This window comes from Palaemon carinicauda, chromosome 23 (genome assembly GCF_036898095.1).
Source record: "Palaemon carinicauda isolate YSFRI2023 chromosome 23, ASM3689809v2, whole genome shotgun sequence".
Lineage (NCBI taxonomy): Eukaryota > Metazoa > Arthropoda > Malacostraca > Decapoda > Palaemonidae > Palaemon > Palaemon carinicauda.
This window is the reverse complement of record NC_090747.1, coordinates 83281996-83299495: the sequence shown is the minus strand read 5'-3', so window position 1 is coordinate 83299495 and position 17500 is coordinate 83281996. Positions and strand designations below refer to the sequence as shown.

At 37.5% G+C, this 17500-nt stretch overlaps 1 protein-coding gene across 1 annotated transcript in view; it reads left to right on the top strand.

The window, feature by feature from the left end:
- Positions 1-17500, top strand: part of LOC137616977 (uncharacterized) — a 561322-nt gene that overhangs the window by 361406 nt on the left and 182416 nt on the right. The gene's annotated exons all lie outside the window — the stretch shown is intronic.

Sequence of the window (17500 nt, the reverse complement as noted above, 5' to 3'; positions counted from 1 at the left end):
GGCGTCCAGGTACAACTGTATGGAAACCCCGTAGTTGCATAGATGAATAAGATAATGACTGCTTTTACCACCCCATCCTGGTAATCAGTGTAGTGTATTACAGGGCAATGTAGCCTAGGAAAACAACTACTTTTTCTTATAGAAAAAAATACGCTCTCTTCGAAAATGACATTCGTTCCTTTCGCAAATGAACAGTTTCAGAAATATACATACATCTATATCCTCCGATAATGGGAGACCCCCAGTGAGAACTCGGGGTTTTGGGTGGGGAAAACATACTGGGGAATCGATATATAAACATAAAACAAGCCTTTTCTTCTCTATACATTACCTTCTTGTATGTATTATAACCGGAGGGAAATTCGAAACAGTATAACAGGATAAACTTAGGAGGAGCCGTTGCAAAGATTATTTCATGAAAAAATACAGTAACCAGTGCTGCCATCGTTTGATGTAGATCAAATGTTAGCATTCCATGCTAATATTAGCACCCATTTGTATGTACGCTCGTCCATACCAGTTTTCGGTCTGCGCAAATATCACTCCCCCTGCACAGAAGCCTCCCCCCCCTCATTACTCTTTTTATTATCGTATTATCATCTCATTTTATATTCCCATTCAATATTATTTATCATACATTCCATTTTATCTTCGTATATTGGGTTTATTTCTTTGGTTATTTCCTTTTGACTCCCCGGTTTCACATAAATACTTTCTCTGGACTAGTTTCCCTATTTTGTTCATTCATGTTTACCCGCTAGTGTTCTTTGTTTTTCCCTTAACCAATCACCAACCGATGCCTATTCAGATATCTCCCTACACCCCCTTCCTTTATCTCTTTGAGAGGTGTGTACTGTGTTCATACCGGCTCCAATGCCTTTTGCGTTGTAACCTTTGACCCAGTAAGGCGTTCGTCATTTCAAGTGCGATTTATTTTTTCGTATTTTTCGAAGGAGGAAGTTATAGAAACTTGTAACGGCTGCAGTATTCCGTACCTAAAAGCAGTGGCTAAATTCCATGGTGATTTTTATGGTTCTTCAGTTAATGTTGATTATTTCCTTAAATCACTCAACGTAATTCCTCAATGTTTGCAGTGCCCCAAGTGCTGTTCTCTGTTATCTTATAGGAAAGACATTCACGTGTTTTATTGCAATTCTGAATCCATCATACCTAAAACCAAGAAGAAACGCCGTTATGGTTATACCGTTACTTCCTATAAAGGTACATTTTTGGGGAAAAGTCGTCTACCCCCATGGAAGCCACAAGTTTCGTCGTTTTCTTCATAAAAGTAAGTCATTCCTCAATAGTCATTATATGTGTTTTGTGACCGGGGTACTTCTAGGCAAGGTTAGGTGGTTTTGTTAGGTTTTGTGCCCTTTTTGTACTTTTTATATATAGTGTAATAGTTATATGGAAAAATTATTTAAAATACGTATGGAAATATTTAGCATTTCTTCCTCTAGTAATGTCATCGTGTCGTTGGTAACTCTGTGTACCATTCGTCATCGTTGGTAGTGTAAACCATTGGTAACGTTGCTAATGTTATCGTTCTCAGTACATTCGTAAGAGAAGTGACAACGTTGAACAAGTTCTTATATTTAAATATTTTATCTCAACATATATGTGATAATATTTGGTAAATTTGTATTGTATTACAGGGTATGATTTTCGCACAGAAAAGATATGATTTCCTATAGTAAATATCGTGATTTAACCGGTTTTCCCCTTCATTTCATCCGTAATATCATCAACCAATTCGTCAAGTTAAAGTTAGTCGGATTGGTTGATCTGTTTGATTCCGGTTGAAATGAAGGTCAAATTCGGTTAAATCACGTTATTTACTATAGGAAATCATATATTTTCAGTGCGAAAATCACACGCTGTAATACAATACAAATTTACCCAAGCAACAGCTTTTGCACCAGACATCATTCTAATATGGCCACCTTACTACGCAAATGGAGATTACACTAATGACCTGAAAATATATACGTGTTGCAAATCTTTTTTAATACTTGTTTGATTTTAATAAAATTTGGTATGCTTTGAAATATAACCATATATTTTAAGAGGATTAAAAGAATTCACAAGATCTTTTTTTTATTTTACGTGTAAACTTTGACCTGAAAGACTATGTTAAACTATGTCGGTGTCAATGCATTGTCCTGAAAATTGGTGGAAATAGCTTTATTATTTATAGTTTGCAATTGAAATTTGTACATCATGGTACAGTTTAACAAATTAAAATATATCTTAAGGAAATGTTAACAAATGATAAAAAAAAAAATTGTCTTGAAGTACTATCACTTCAAACAAAATGCCAAATGGCGTATGTATTAGCCAAAGAATTTTACACGAAAATTTTCAAAATGAGAGAATATTGCATGATTTTGTTAGTAGCAGAATCTGTAAAATGATTGTTTCCAATGACTATCTAAAACTGATTCATTACCAAGATGTGTTATTCTTATTATCAACAGAACGAATTAATATTGTGTAACTGGTATATCTTTCCCCTTATCGAACTTTTCTTTTTTTTTTTTTTTTTGATAGAAAATTGTACAAAGAAAAATTAGTTTAATATAAAGTTAGTTAGTTGTGTTTGATGGGATTGGTGTCTTTGTCTGCATCTTTTCCCACCTTTATGTGGGGTCTATGTTTCTCGCCAGCGTTCTCCATCTACCTCTGTCCCACACTTCATCACCGGTTAATCCCTTTGATCGAAGGACATCCTTGATACAGTCCATCCACCTTCGCTTTGGTCTCCCTCTCTTTCTCGTTCCCTGTACCTCCGTTTTCATCACTCTCCTCCCAATATACTATTCATCTCTTCTCGTTACATGACCATACCACCTCAGTCTACTTTCTTGGATCTGATCTTATAGTTCTCTAACTCCTGTGGTACTCCTAATTACCTCATTCCGTATCTTATCTCTTCTTGTCACCCCACACATCCATCTTAACATTCTCATCTCTGCCACATCCAGTTTCTTCTCTTCTGTCTTCTTTATTGATGGGATTGGTGTCTTACACTCGGAGGCTACCATTCAATTTAGGACAATCAACTTATTCCTGGCTAGCCTATCTATAACAAACCTAACCTTGGCAAAGGGTAATACCGTGTACCTCATAGGCATAGGCTAATACTTTAAGCCAAATCTTAAATTTAAATTACCACTTGACGTTGGAGAAGGATGGATCTTCATTTGTAGTGGAAGTTGAGGGAAAGGCCGATTCCCGGGGTCTTTTTAATTCTTACAAGTGCTAGTACAATAACAGTTACTCCAAACTGATACCCTGTCATACAAAATCTTCATTTAGGACAACGATTTTATGTGAAACAACATGTAATTCGTAGTCTAGGCTATACTGTACTCCTACCTAACCTACTGGTTATGCTGCTCAGTTAGCCCGGCAACTCAAGAATAAACACTTTCATAAATCTTGGAATAGTATTGCACATCTTAACTTACGGTTGGTGGCACAATTCCAACCACATGCAAGCTCAGCATGAAGAAATTTCAATACTTGTAACATTATCGTAACCTTACTTGATAATTCTCTTTTTGTATTTAAAAAGATAACCCCAATTGAACAATATCAAGTGTTATTAAAACATATACATTATAACTAAGACAATTGCATACCATTTACTGAGGCCTTCTTGTAGAGACTTCATCCCTCTGCTGAGGCCCTCTTGTAGAGACTTAATCTCTCTGCTAATGCCATCTTGTAGTGACTTCATCCCTCTTCTGAGGCCCCCTTGTAGAGACTTCTTCCCTCTGCTGAGTCTATCTTGTTGAGACTTCTTCCCTCTGCTGAGGTCATCATCAGGAAGAAGACCCCCAAATGATAAAGATTCGTGGTGGTAGGATGATGAGGTTCAAGAACGGGTAAAACCCAAGAAAGAAGCCAAGAAGAAGGCAGATCTATCAGGACAAGAGCAGGATAAAGAAAACTATAAGCAGGCAAAGAAAGAAGCACGAAGAGCAGTAGCAAAGGTGAAGGCAGGGACATTAAATGAAGTCTATAAAGAGATGAAAACACCAGAAGGAGAGAAGAAAATATTACGAATTGCTAAGGCCTGAGATGCTGCATCTAAAGACCTGAAGCAGATAAGGCAAATAAAAGACAGGAATGGTATAGTTCTAGCAGAAGAGATTGAAATTAAAAGAAGGTGGGAAACTTATTTTGAAGGACTATTGAATAAGGAGAACCAAAGAACAGTATTTGAAGATGGACTCCCAAACGAGGCAGTTACCATAGGAGTGACTAGAAGAGAAATAGAACAATCAGTAAAGTAGATGAAAAATAGTAAAGCTGCAGGACCGGATAATATACCAGTAGAGGTATGGAAGAGTCTTGGAGAGGAAGGCATATATATCTTGTGGGACCTAATGCAAAATATCTTCAATTAGGAAAAGATGCCAGAGGAGTGGACAGGAAGGCTAATCAGCCCCATCTATAAGGGGAAGGGAGACATCCAGGAATGTGGCAACTACAGAGGCATAAAGTTGATAAGCCATACTATGAAGATATAGTAGAAGATCATTGAGAAGACACTCAGAGATGAAACAACAATTGGTGAGAAACAATTTGGATTCATGCCCGGAAGAGGGACTGTAGATGCAATATTTGCTTTGAGGCAGATGATAGAAAATCATCGGAAAAAAAAAGAAAGGATTACATAAGGTCTTTATTGACCTGGAGAAGGCATACGGTAGAAGTACCACATCAGGAGCTGTGGAGGTGTATGAGAGAAAAGGGAGTCCCTGAGAAATAGGTAAGAATCACCCAAGATATGTATGAGAGGGCAGAAGCAAATGTTAAGAGAAATATAGGCCTAACAGAAAGTTTCCCAGTGAATGTGGGACTACATCAGAGGTCTGCATTGAGCCCTTACCTATATGATCTGGTCATGGATGTAGTAACACAAGATATTAGAGATCAGTCTCCTTGGTGTATGCTTTTTGCTGACGATGTTATACTGTCTAGTACTAGGCGAGAGGTAGTAGAAAAGAAACTGTAGGAGTGGAGAAGAGAAATGGAAAATAGAGGATTGAAGATCAGCAGGAAAAAAGACAGAGTATTTGATATTGAAAAATGGGGTGAATGAGGAAGTTAGTTTACAAGGAGAGAGATTGAAAAGAGTTGAAAGTTTCAAGTATTTAGGGTCAACAGTTGTAGAGGATAGTGATCTGGGGGCAGAAATAAACCACAGAATACAAGCAGGATGAAAGAATTGGAAAAAAGTGTGTGGAGTACTATGCGACAGGAAAATAGGAGTTGAGTTGAAAGTTAAAGTACACAGAAGAGTTGTGAGACTGGCAATGATGTATGGAGCGGAGACGCGGTTAATAAAGAAGACAGGATAGAAGAAATTGGATGTGGCAGAGATGAGAATGTTGAGATGGATGTGTGGGGTGACAAGAAGAGATAAGATACGGAATGAGGTTATTAGGGGTACCACAGGAGTTAGAGAACTATCAGATAAGACCCAAGAAAGTAGACTGAGGTGGTATGGTCATGTCATGAGAAGAGATGAACAGTATATTAGGAGGAGAGTGATGGAAATGGAGATACAGGGAATGAGCAGGAGAGGAACAAAGCATACTTGAGTAAGTCAGACTTCTTCCCTCTCTTGAGTAGATCTTGCAGAATATCCCTTAGGTGTTCAGAATAGATTGGGAACAGTGGCCATTTTATTGTTTCTCTGCTGCCATCTTCTTCTTCTTCTTCTTCTTCTTCTTCTTCTTCTTCTTCTTCTTCGTCTTTTGTATTTTCTAGTTCTATATTTTTTTGTGTAATTTCTCTCTAGCTTTGGGGAATTTTCTACATAGGACACAGCATACAATGAGAAATCTGACTTGCTTTTTCTGCATTTGTTCACCTGACAAAGAAACAGTACAGGTGAATCTTCATCAAGGAACAAAACGTACTAGAGCAAGTCAGACTTCTTCCCTCTGCTGAGTACATCTCGTAGAATATCCCTTAGGTATCCAGAGTAAATTGGGAACAGCCGCCATCTTTTGGGAATCTCCTACTTAGAACACAGCATACAGGAAGTCAGACTTGTTTCTTCCGCATTTGTTCACCTGACAAAGAAACAGTACAAGTGAATTTTCATCAAGGAACAAAGCAAACTTGAGCAAGTCAGACTTCTTCCCTCGGCTGAGTACATCTTGTAGAATATCCCTTAGGTATCCAGAGTAAATTGGGAACAGTCGACATCTTTTGGGAATCTTCTACTTAGAACACAGCATACAGGAAGTCAGACTTGTTTCTTCTGCATTTGTTTACCTGACAAAGAAACAGTACAGGTGAATCTTCATCAAGGAACAAAGCATACTTGAGCAAGTCAGACTTCTTCCCTTTGCTAAGTACATCTTGTAGAATATCCCTTAGGTATCCAGAGTAAATTGGGAACAGCCGCCATCTTTTGGGAATCTCCTACTTAGAACACAGCATACAGGAAGTCAGACTTGTTTCTTCTGCATTTGTTCACCTGACAAAGAAACAGTACAGGTGAATCTTCATCAAGGAACAAAGCATACTTGAACAAGTCAGACTTCTTCCCTCTGCTGAATACATCTTGTAGAATATCTCTTAGGTATCCAGAGTAAATTGGGAAGAGTCGCAATCTTTTGGGAATCTCCTACTTAGAACACAGCATACAGGAAGTCAGACTTGTTTCTTCTGCATCTGTTCACCTGACAAAGAAACAGTACAATTGAATCTTCATCAACGAACAAAGCATACTTGAACAAGTCAGACTTCTTCCCTCTGCTGAATACATCTTGTAGAATATCCCTTAGGTGTTCAGAATAGATTGGGAACAGTCGCCATTTTATTGTTTCTCTGCTGCCATCTTCTTCTTCTTCTTCTTCTTCTTCTTCTTCTTCTTCTTCTTCTTCTTCTTCTTCTTTTGTATTTTTTAGTTCTATATTTTTTTTGTGTAACTTATCTCTAGCTTTGGGGAATATTCTACATAGGACACAGCATACAAGAAGAAGTCAGACTTGCTTGTTCTGCATTTGTTCACCTGGCAAAGAAATAGTACAGGTGAATCTTCATGTAGGATCATAGCTTACCATTGCAAGTCACACTTCTTCCCTCTACTGAGTCCATCTTGTAGAATATTCCTTAGGTGTCCAGAATAGATTGGGAACAGTAGCCATCTTGTTGTTTTTTTGCCTTCTTCTTCTTTTTTTTTTTTTTGGGGGGGGGGGGGGTTCTAGTTATACATATTTTGTATTTTCTATCAAGTTTTGGGGAATCTTCTTCAGAGAACACATCATACCAGAAGTCAGACTTGTTTCTTCTGCATTTGTCCACCTGACAAAGAAACAGTACAGGTGAATCTTCATCAAGGAACAAAGCATACTAAAGTAAGTCAGACTTCTTCCCCCTGCTGAGTCCATCCTGTAGAATATTCCTTATCCAGAATAAATTGGTACCAGTCACCATCTTGTTGTTTCCCCGCTCCCATTTTCCTCTTCTTCTTCTTCTTCTCCTTCTTCTCCTTCTTCTTCTTCTGGACATCTAGTTCCTTATAATATTTTGAATTTTTTTTTTTTTTTGTGGGGGAGGGGAAGTTAGTTTATATGTTTTATGGATCTTTTAGTTTTTATATATTTTGATATTTTAATATAATTTTATTCTCTTTATTTTTACTCTTTCCATTGAATAACCTGTTTATTTCTGGTATTCTAGATAAAGCTGCCTCCTTAGCATCTCTTCATAGAATTTCTTTCATTACCACATATTTTTCCACATCCTTTAGTTTAATGTTATTCACATTTTCAGTATTTCCTGTTCCCTCAAAATGGCTTATAAGTTCTTTCACTTGTCCTTTTTGAACTTCTACTGGGTTTGTTGTCTTCTTCCATATTCCCTTTTCTCTCTCTATCATATTTTCATACTTTTGAACGAGCTCTTCAACTATTCCTGTCACGTGTGACCTCTCGTATTCCAATATTTCCTGTGTTCTAGCTAAGGCTGAGTCCTTAGCACCTCTTCTTAGAATTTCTCTTGGTACCACATATTCTTCCTCATCCATTAGTTTGATATTCACTTCAGTATTTCCTGTTCCCTCAAAATGGCTTATAAGTTCTTTCACTTGTCCTTTTTGAACTTCTATTGGGTTTGTTTTCTTCTTCCATATTCCTTTTTCTCTCTCTATTATATTTTCATACTTTTGAACGAGCTCTTCAACTATTCCTGTCACGTGTGACCTCTCGTATTCCAGTATTTCCCGTATTCTAATTAGGGCTGAGTCCTTAGCACCTGTTCTTAGAATTTCTCTTGGTACCATATATTCTTCCTCACCCATTAGTTTGATATTCACTTCAGTATTTCCTGTTCCCTCAAAATGCTCTATAAGTTCTTTCACTTGTCCTTTTTGAACTTCTACTGGGTTTGTTTTCTTCTTCCATATTCCTTTTTCTCTCTCTATTATATTTTCATACTTTTGAACGAGCTCTTCAACTATTCCTGTCACGTGTGACCTCTCGTATTCCAGTATTTCCCGTATTCTAATTAGGGCTGAGTCCTTAGCACCTGTTCTTAGAATTTCTCTTGGTACCATATATTCTTCCTCACCCATTAGTTTGATATTCACTTCAGTATTTCCTGTTCCCTCAAAATGCTCTATAAGTTCTTTCACTTGTCCTTTTTGAACTTCTACTGGGGTTGTTTTCTTCTTCCATATTCCCTTTTCTCTCTCTATCATATTTTCATACTTTTGAACGAGCTCTTCAACTATTCCTGTCACGTGTGACCTCTCGTATTCCAGTATTTCCCGTATTCTACTTAGGGCTGAGTCCTTAGCACCTCTTCTTAGAATTTCTCTTGGTACCACATATTCTTCCTCACCCATTAGTTTGATATTCACTTCAGTATTTCCTGTTCCCTCAAAATGGCTTATAAGTTCTTTCACTTGTCCTTTTTGAACTTCTACTGGGTTTGTTTTCTTCTTCCATATTCCCTTTTCTCTCTCTATCATATTTTCATATTTTTGAACGAGCTCTTCAACTATTCCTGTCACGTGTGACCTCTCGTATTCCAGTATTTCCCGTATTCTAATTAGGGCTGAGTCTTTAGCACCTCTTCTTAGAATTTCTCTTGGTACCACATATTCTTCCTAACCCATTTGTTTGATATTCACTTCTGTATTTCCTGTTCCCTCGAAATGGCTTAGAAGTTCTTTCACTTGTCCTTTTTGAACTTCTACTGGGTTTGTTTTCTTCTTCCATATTCCCTTTTCTTTCTCTATCATATTTTCATACTTTTGAACGAGCTCTTCAACTATTCCTGTCACGTGTGACCTCTCGTATTCCAGGATTTCCCGTATTCTACTTAGGGCTGAGTCCTTAGCACCTCTTCTTAGAATTTCTCTTGGTACCATATATTCTTCCTCACCCATTAGTTTGATATTCACTTCAGTATTTCCTGTTCCCTCAAAATGGCTTATAAGTTCTTTCACTTGTCCTTTTTGAACTTCTACTGGGTTTGTTTTCTTCTTCCATATTCCCTTTTCTCTCTCTATCATATTTTCATACTTTTGAACGAGCTCTTCAACTATTCTTGTCACGTGTGACCTTTCGTATTCCAATATTTCCCGTATTCTAGCTAAGGCTGAGTCCTTAGCACCTCTTCTTAGAATTTCTCTTGGTACCACATATTCTTCCTCGTCCATTAGTATGATATTTACTTCAATATTTCCTGTTCCCTCAAAATGGCTTATAAGTTCTTTCACTTGTCCTTTTTGAACTTCTATTGGGTTTGTTTTCTTCTTCCATATTCCCTTTTCTCTCTCTATCTTATTTTCATACTTTTGAACGAGCTCTTCAACTATTCCTGTCACGTGTGACCTCTCGTATTCCAGTATTTCCCGTATTCTAGCTAAGGCTGAGTCTTTAGCACCTCTTCTTAGAATTTCTCTTGGTACCACATATTCTTCCTCACCCATTAGTTTGATATTCACTTCAGTATTTCCTGTTCCCTCAAAATGGCTTATAAGTTCTTTCACTTGTCCTTTTTGAACTTCTACTGGGTTTGTTTTCTTCTTCCATATTCCCTTTTCTCTCTCTATTATATTTTCATACTTTTGAACGAGCTCTTCAACTATTCCTGTCACGTGTGACCTCTCGTATTCCAATATTTGCCGTATTCTAGCTAAGGCTGAGTCCTTAGCACCTCTTCTTAGAATTTCTCTTGGTACCACATATTCTTCCTCACCCATTTGTTTGATATTCACTTCAGTATTTCCTGTTCCCTCAAAATGGCTTATAAGTTCTTTCACTTGTCCTTTTTGAACTTCTACTGGGTTTGTTTTCTTTTTCCACATTCCCTTTTCTCTCTCTATCATATTTTCATACTTTTGAACGAGCTCTTCAACTATTCCCGTCCCGTGTGACCTTTCGTATTCCAGTATTTCCCGTATTCTAGCTAAGGCTGAGTCTTTAGCATCTCTTATCAGAATTTCTCGCATTGCTGCATATTCTTCAACATCAACTTTCTTCATATTAGTTTGATGTCCGACAACATTAACTTTTTCCTCGAATTCTTGAACCCTTTGTTTTACTTTACCTTTTTTCCTTGTATAGCAATTATCTCCTTCCTCCTTATTTTTTCATGGCTTTCCATAATAGATTTGTATTTTTCAATTAAACCTTCTACAACAGTCTTGTTTCTATTATAGATTTTTTTCTCATCCACCAAATCTATAATAAGTCCTTCCTTTTGGGCCTTATAAGATCGTGATTCATTCTCAGACATTCCTCTTGCATGTGAAATAAATGTTCCGGAATCTAAGACGGAACAATAGTAACAACATAAAAGCTTACCTTGTGAATCTCCAATAAGATCCTTCATCAAATCTATAACGAGTCCTTCCATTTGGGCCTTACAAGATCGTGATTCATTCTCAGACATTCCTCTTGCATGTGAAATAAATGTTCCAGAATCTAAGACGGAACAATAGTAACAACATAAAAGCTTACCTTGTGAAGCTCCAATAAGATCCTCCATCAAATCTATAACGAGTCCTTCCTTTTGGGCCTTATAAGATCGTGATTCATTCACAGACATTCCTCTTGTTTGTGAAATAAATGTTCCGGAATCGAAGACGGAACAATAGTAACAACATAAAAGCTTACCTTGTGAAGCTCCAATAAGATCCTTAAGAGTTTGTTCCAATTCAGAAACAATTTTAGCATCCAAACCGTCACCACAATAACAATTACCGTTAAAACTCTCCATATTCAATCTAACTTCTTTCTGCCCATCACCACCTTTAGTTTTAAAAAAATGGAGTCTTCACTGAAGTCTTCTGAATGTCTTCACAACGAAACTGGATCCCAGCGACATCTGTCATTTGACGATAGATTTTGGATTTTGTTTTCCTAACACGTATTTGAAATATTGAGCATATATATATATATATATATATATATATATATATATATATATATATATATATATATATATATATATTATACACACACAAGAGTAGACAATATCTTAATGGGGTCCAAAAATCAAAGACAAAATTTCTTCGAACATAATGAACTCCCGCAGGTTTTTAGGATGAGAAAACTACATCGATCTGAACTGAGTTTTCACTGAAGTCTCCTGAATGTCTTCACACCGAAACTTGATCCCGAAGACATCTTGGATCTGACGAACAATTTTAGATTCTATCTTCCTAATTTATATTTGAAATATCGATTATATATATATATATATATATATATATATATATATATATATATATATATATATATATGTATATACACAAAAGAGTAGACAATATCCAAAAATCCCTCCGGACATACTGAGCTCCAGTTAGTTTTTAGGATAAGAAAACTACAATTACATACATCCATTTATTTGGTGTCGACAAGCATTTTGGATCACTTTTTCATTCTTGCAACGGAAAAGAAATCGATTCTTCAGGAATGCCTCTCGTGTTCAAAGCAGAACGAATTGGGAGGCTTGCTAGCCGCGTCATAAGTTTATGTCCGGATCTGCGGCTATTTCCGATTCGATTCTTTTTGGTATGGCGTCTTTCCGTATGACAGTCTCGAAGATCGAATGTTTTCTCCTCAGTGAAGAAGTTTCTGCAACCCCTGTCCAGGCTGTCGATGATTTTACTCTTCAATCTCCGATGGAGTTCAAGATTCCACAGTTGGGATGGGGTTGATGTTCAAAGTGGGTCTTGCTTGTGCAGCACAGTTTAGAATGAGAGGCTTTCTCGGAATTCCCCCTCACAGTTTTTTACACTTGATCCATAGGTCCACTTCATCTGGAACGGTTTCAATCCCCGCAACAGCTAAAATGGTTTGTGGCTTCAGGATTCTCCGGGAAGTCTTGACTGCAGGAATCTTCGGGAAGTCTTGGCTGCAGGAATCTTCGGGAAGTCTTGGCTGCAGGATTCTTTGGGAAATCTTGGCTGCAGGATTCTTCGGGAAGTCTTGGCTGCAGGATTCTTCAGAAAATCTTGGCTCTATGATTCTCTGGGAAGTTTCACAGCTTCAGCGTTTTCTTTCCAGTGCAGAATCTTCTGCTCTTTCATTCAGCTTATGCATGACTTGCTACTACTAAATGCGGTAATTGAGCGTGTTACTTCACGTTTATAATGAGTAGATAATCCCCGCAATGGCGTCCAAAGAAGTGATGACAGGAACTGTTTGGACAAACTGATCCTCAGTAAGTTTTCAGGATAACAGGAAAACTGTATTTGCTTCTCTCCATTCAATTTTTGGTGTCTTCTAAAGGACTCATCATTTCCTCGAGAAGGAGGTCATCGAGCGTCGTCAGGAATACTTTGGCTGAGTGATGGAATTACGCTTTAATATAAAGGCTGTGGCGGTGGAAATTAAAATTTATTCGGATACTCTGAAATTAATTATCAAATATTGATAGATGAAAACTTTCGCAATACAAATGATTTTCGTATTTTCGCAATTTCTTCAGGTTTTCAGGTGTGAGCCCTCTTGTTTCAACTTTAGAAACACACGCAGAGAGAGAGAGAGAGAGAGAGAGAGAGAGAGAGAGAGAGAGAGAGAGACGGGGCTATTTATTTACAAACTAAAATATTAATAGAGAGAGAGAGAGAGAGAGAGAGAGAGAGAGAGAGAGAGAGAGACGGGGCTATTTATTTACAAACTAAAATGTTAAGAGAGAGAGAGAGAGAGAGAGAGAGAGAGAGAGAGAGAGAGAGAGAGAGAGAGAGAGAGAGAGGGCTATTTATTTACAAACTAAAATATTGAGAGAGAGAGAGAGAGAGAGAGAGAGAGAGAGAGAGAGAGAGAGGGGGGGGGGGTATTTATTTATAAACTAAAATATTAGGAGAGAGTGAACTACTATGAGATTCAGGGCCTCTGTAACACGGTTTTTTCGCAATAACTTTTTTTCTATGAATTTCATAAATATAACGCTTATTCAGAATGCACATTGTATCTACACATAAATTTTGACTATATTCTGCATTACGTAGGTTGAATAAATTTGGTACTTTATTAAGTAAAAGTGACGATTTTTTAAGACGGGCCAACTTACTCAGAGAAAAGGTTTCGAACGCACTCGTTACGTAACTTATGACGGCATTTCTTCTCTCTTTCTCGATCGATGATTGGTTATACGTAACGAAGGCTATACCTCTGCCAACAATAACACAAAAGTGTAAATAAAAGCAAAGCAGTACACCTTTATGAACTCTGAAACCTCTCCACTGAGAATTGTCCTAATGAACAAACGAGCAAAATATGTTAATAAATACAAAAACACTTCGATTATTTGTCTAACTCCCAAAATAAGTTTCCTAAGAAATTACAGTCTACTTTATAGCTCACAATCAGACTGACAAGGTGTAGGGAATAGTTGGTAATTTTCAAAAACGTAGTAGACAAGCTTGATTTGATAACTGCTATATCCAATGTCAAGCAATTTTTATTTATTGTCTATCTACCGATCTATTTACTGTAAAAAAAAAAAATAGCCGGTACTGTATTTTGCTTTAAACTTTCACCAATAATTATCGTCAGAATGATGACTTCATGAGGCTCCACCCACTTTAGCCTCGTTATAATTCTGGATAACACTGAAGGCTATCATGGGCATTGTTGGATCAGAAAATTAAAATTCTGGCTATAAAAACTTATTTCTCGGGTAGTTGTAAGAAGTGCTAAATGATCCTCAAGGATCCCAGCAGTTGGCCTAACGTTTAATTCATGTATAGTACTGTTGCGGCACTGCTGCTACAGTAGTATTACTACGCTAGCACAGATACCCCACCCACATTTATGTATCGTTCCGCCATTCATAAAGTCTGTGTCATTTTTTTTTCACTGTGCAATAAGCCATGGCCTCCTCAGAATTTAAGTTTTATATTAGATGATAGGCTATTTCATTAAGCTGACAAATTTATGGCAACTGGGTATGTTATTGCCGATGTTGAAGCTAAAGATGAAGTTTGGTATCATTCCTTCATTGCATTATCATCTTTACTACTATTTGTTTTGCTACATGTAGTAATTATTTTAAAGGATAAATGAATTATGTTCACTTTACTCCTATAAATTCCCATAAGATGTAAAAATAAAACTCCTAAAACTATTCATGATTTATTTACAAAATGCAGTCATGCCCAAAACATAGCCAACACGGTAGTACGGCCTAAGATGAAGAAAAAAAAATTATATCGGATGATCCGTTGGTCTGATGGAGAGTTTAGCACAAAATTCTCATTTTAACAAAAATAGTTATATCAAGACTGTTTACATACAATCTCTCTCTCTCTCTCTCTCTCTCTCTCTCCTCTCTCTCTCTCTCTCTCTCTCTCTCTCTCTCTGTGGCATAGTGAATAGTTAATGGAAATGTTCAAAAGCCTGAGTGACATTACAAGTATTATAATCATATTACGCTAAATACAAATCAGACCATAAACATTGGATTTAAACTAGAAACTGAATAATTACCTATTCAGGCTATAGTAAATATGGCCATGGGATTTCTCTTGACTGTATAAAGTTGCAAGTCGTAAGATAAATGCAGTTTTGCAACCACAGGGGCAATTCCAAATCCTGTTAGCCATTCTTGACTGTTATGGGTTCCAGAGCCGATGGAAGAAGGTGAATGGGTGTCCGGTGGATGGGCGGGGCAAAATTTTGTCAAAAGGTGTTTACATTGCTTACGTAATGAATGTTTTCGACTCTTGGCTCGTTATCACTGGCCATGGCGTCGGCTAGATCATTTTTACTCTATAAAAATTAAAACTATCGGGTTTAGGTTATTGAAAATGCTGACAAAATTTGTGTGTGGTTGTAAAATATACATATGTCAACTTTCAGCTACATCCGATGCCTTGATAAGGAGCAAAGTCCAAAAAACCGTGTTACAGAGGCCCTGAATCTCATAGTAAGTTACATTTTCCTTTTTAGGATAGAAAGAGAGAGCGAGAGTGGAGTGCGTATTCATTTACAGACAAAAAAGAATTAAGAAATAGCCAACTAAGGAAAGTTACTTTTTCTTCATCAATCTTAATCCAAATAGCAATAATTTATGGCCCAGCCAATGTCATAGTATTATTGTAGCAGTAATACTTGCTCTAGTAGGGAGGAAGGTGTTACTGCAGTGGAAGTCGTAAAATGGGCAGCCTTAGGAGCTGGTAAAAAGATAGAAAAAATATACTAGCATTTATAGTCTACGTATTTTATTTTCTATTTTAAGCGTATTATCAGATCATATTCAGTTGTATAATTTCCCTGAAATAAACATCGTATATATTGAACTCTCATTCCATTACAATTTCAATTTTTTATTACCTCCGTCAACAAAGTTGGAAGGAGGCTGTGTTTCACCCCGTGTTTGTGTGTTTGTTTGTTTTTTAGTGAATACCTTCCTGCCCACAATTTTAATCGTAGAGTAATGAAACTTGCATGAATTAACTGTTATGTAAAAAGGCTGAAATGATTGAATTTTGGAAGGGCAAGGTCAAATATCAAGGTCACGGTCAAGCAAAATGTCCGATTCATGTAATTAGTCAAAAGTATGGACATGGTTGTCACAGAGACCCCAAATTTGGTTCATATTTGACATTATGAAAATCCACGCCAATTAATACATGTTAAGATTGAAGGTCAACGTCGAGTCCATGGTCAAGGTCAAGCAAAAGGTCAAATTCCGGTCATCAACCACGGCCACAATTTTAATCATAAAGTAATGGAAGTTGCAGGGATTATAAAATTTTATGTAAAAAGCTGGAAATTATTAAATTTTGGAATGTCAAAGGTCAAGGTCCCTGACGAACAAAACATCCATATCACGTAATCAGCCATAGATTTGGACATCGTTGTCACAGAGACTTCAAACTTGGTTCACATTTGAGTGTCGGAAAATCCACGCCAATTAATACATGTTAAGGTCAAAGGTTGAGGTCATCGTCGAGCAAAAGGTTGAGAAATAAATTGCTGTGGCGGAGGCCTGCACTCTATTGGGTGCCCCTCTATTTTCGTATAATTTGGCGCTAAAACTTATTTAGTTGAAGGATAGATATTACACCGCTCCCACATTGTATTAATTCAAAGCAAGCCATTATATGACGCAAGTTACCTTAAACACAAGCAACAACCAATCACGGAAGAGCATGACGTACGAACCAACCAATCACAATTGAGAATGACGTAGCCAGTTTGATTTGGGAAAAGACAAGGTTTTACTAATGGGTTTATGAACTGCTGTTAGCAGAATCGCTCACATTGTGTGCCACGTCATTCAATCTTTTTTTTTTATTCTTCTAGTTTTTCTAATTATCTTTAATTATATTTTCCTGAAATACATGTTGTCAATATGCGGTGTAAAAAGTCTTATTCAGCTGTGTATTAGTTATTAATTTCCAATTTCCCATATACATACATACATATACCAAAGGCACTTCCCCCAATTTTGGGGGGTAGCCGACAACAACAAGAAACAAAACAAAAAGGGGACCTCTACTCTCTACGTTCCTCCAGCCTAACCAGGGACTCAGCCGAGTTCAGCTGGTACTGCTAGGGTGCCACAGCCCAACCTCCCACATTTCCACCACAGATGAAGCTTCATACTGCTGAGTCCCCTACTGCTGCTACCTCCGCGGTCATCTAAGGCACCGGAGGAAGCAGCAGGGCCTACCGGAACTGCGTCACAATCGCTCGCCATTCATTCCTATTTCTAGCACGCTCTCTTGCCTCTCTCACATCTATCCTCCTATCACCCAGAGCTTTCTTCACACCATCCATCCACCCAAACCTTGGCCTTCCTCTTGTACTTCTCCCATCAACTCTTGCATTCATCACCTTCTTTAGCAGACAGCCATTTTCCATTCTCTCAACATGGCCAAACCACCTCAACACATTCATATCCACTATAGCCGCTAACTCATTTCTTACACCCGTTCTCACCCTCACCACTTCGTTCCTAACCCTATCTACTCGAGATACACCAGCCATACTCCTCAGAC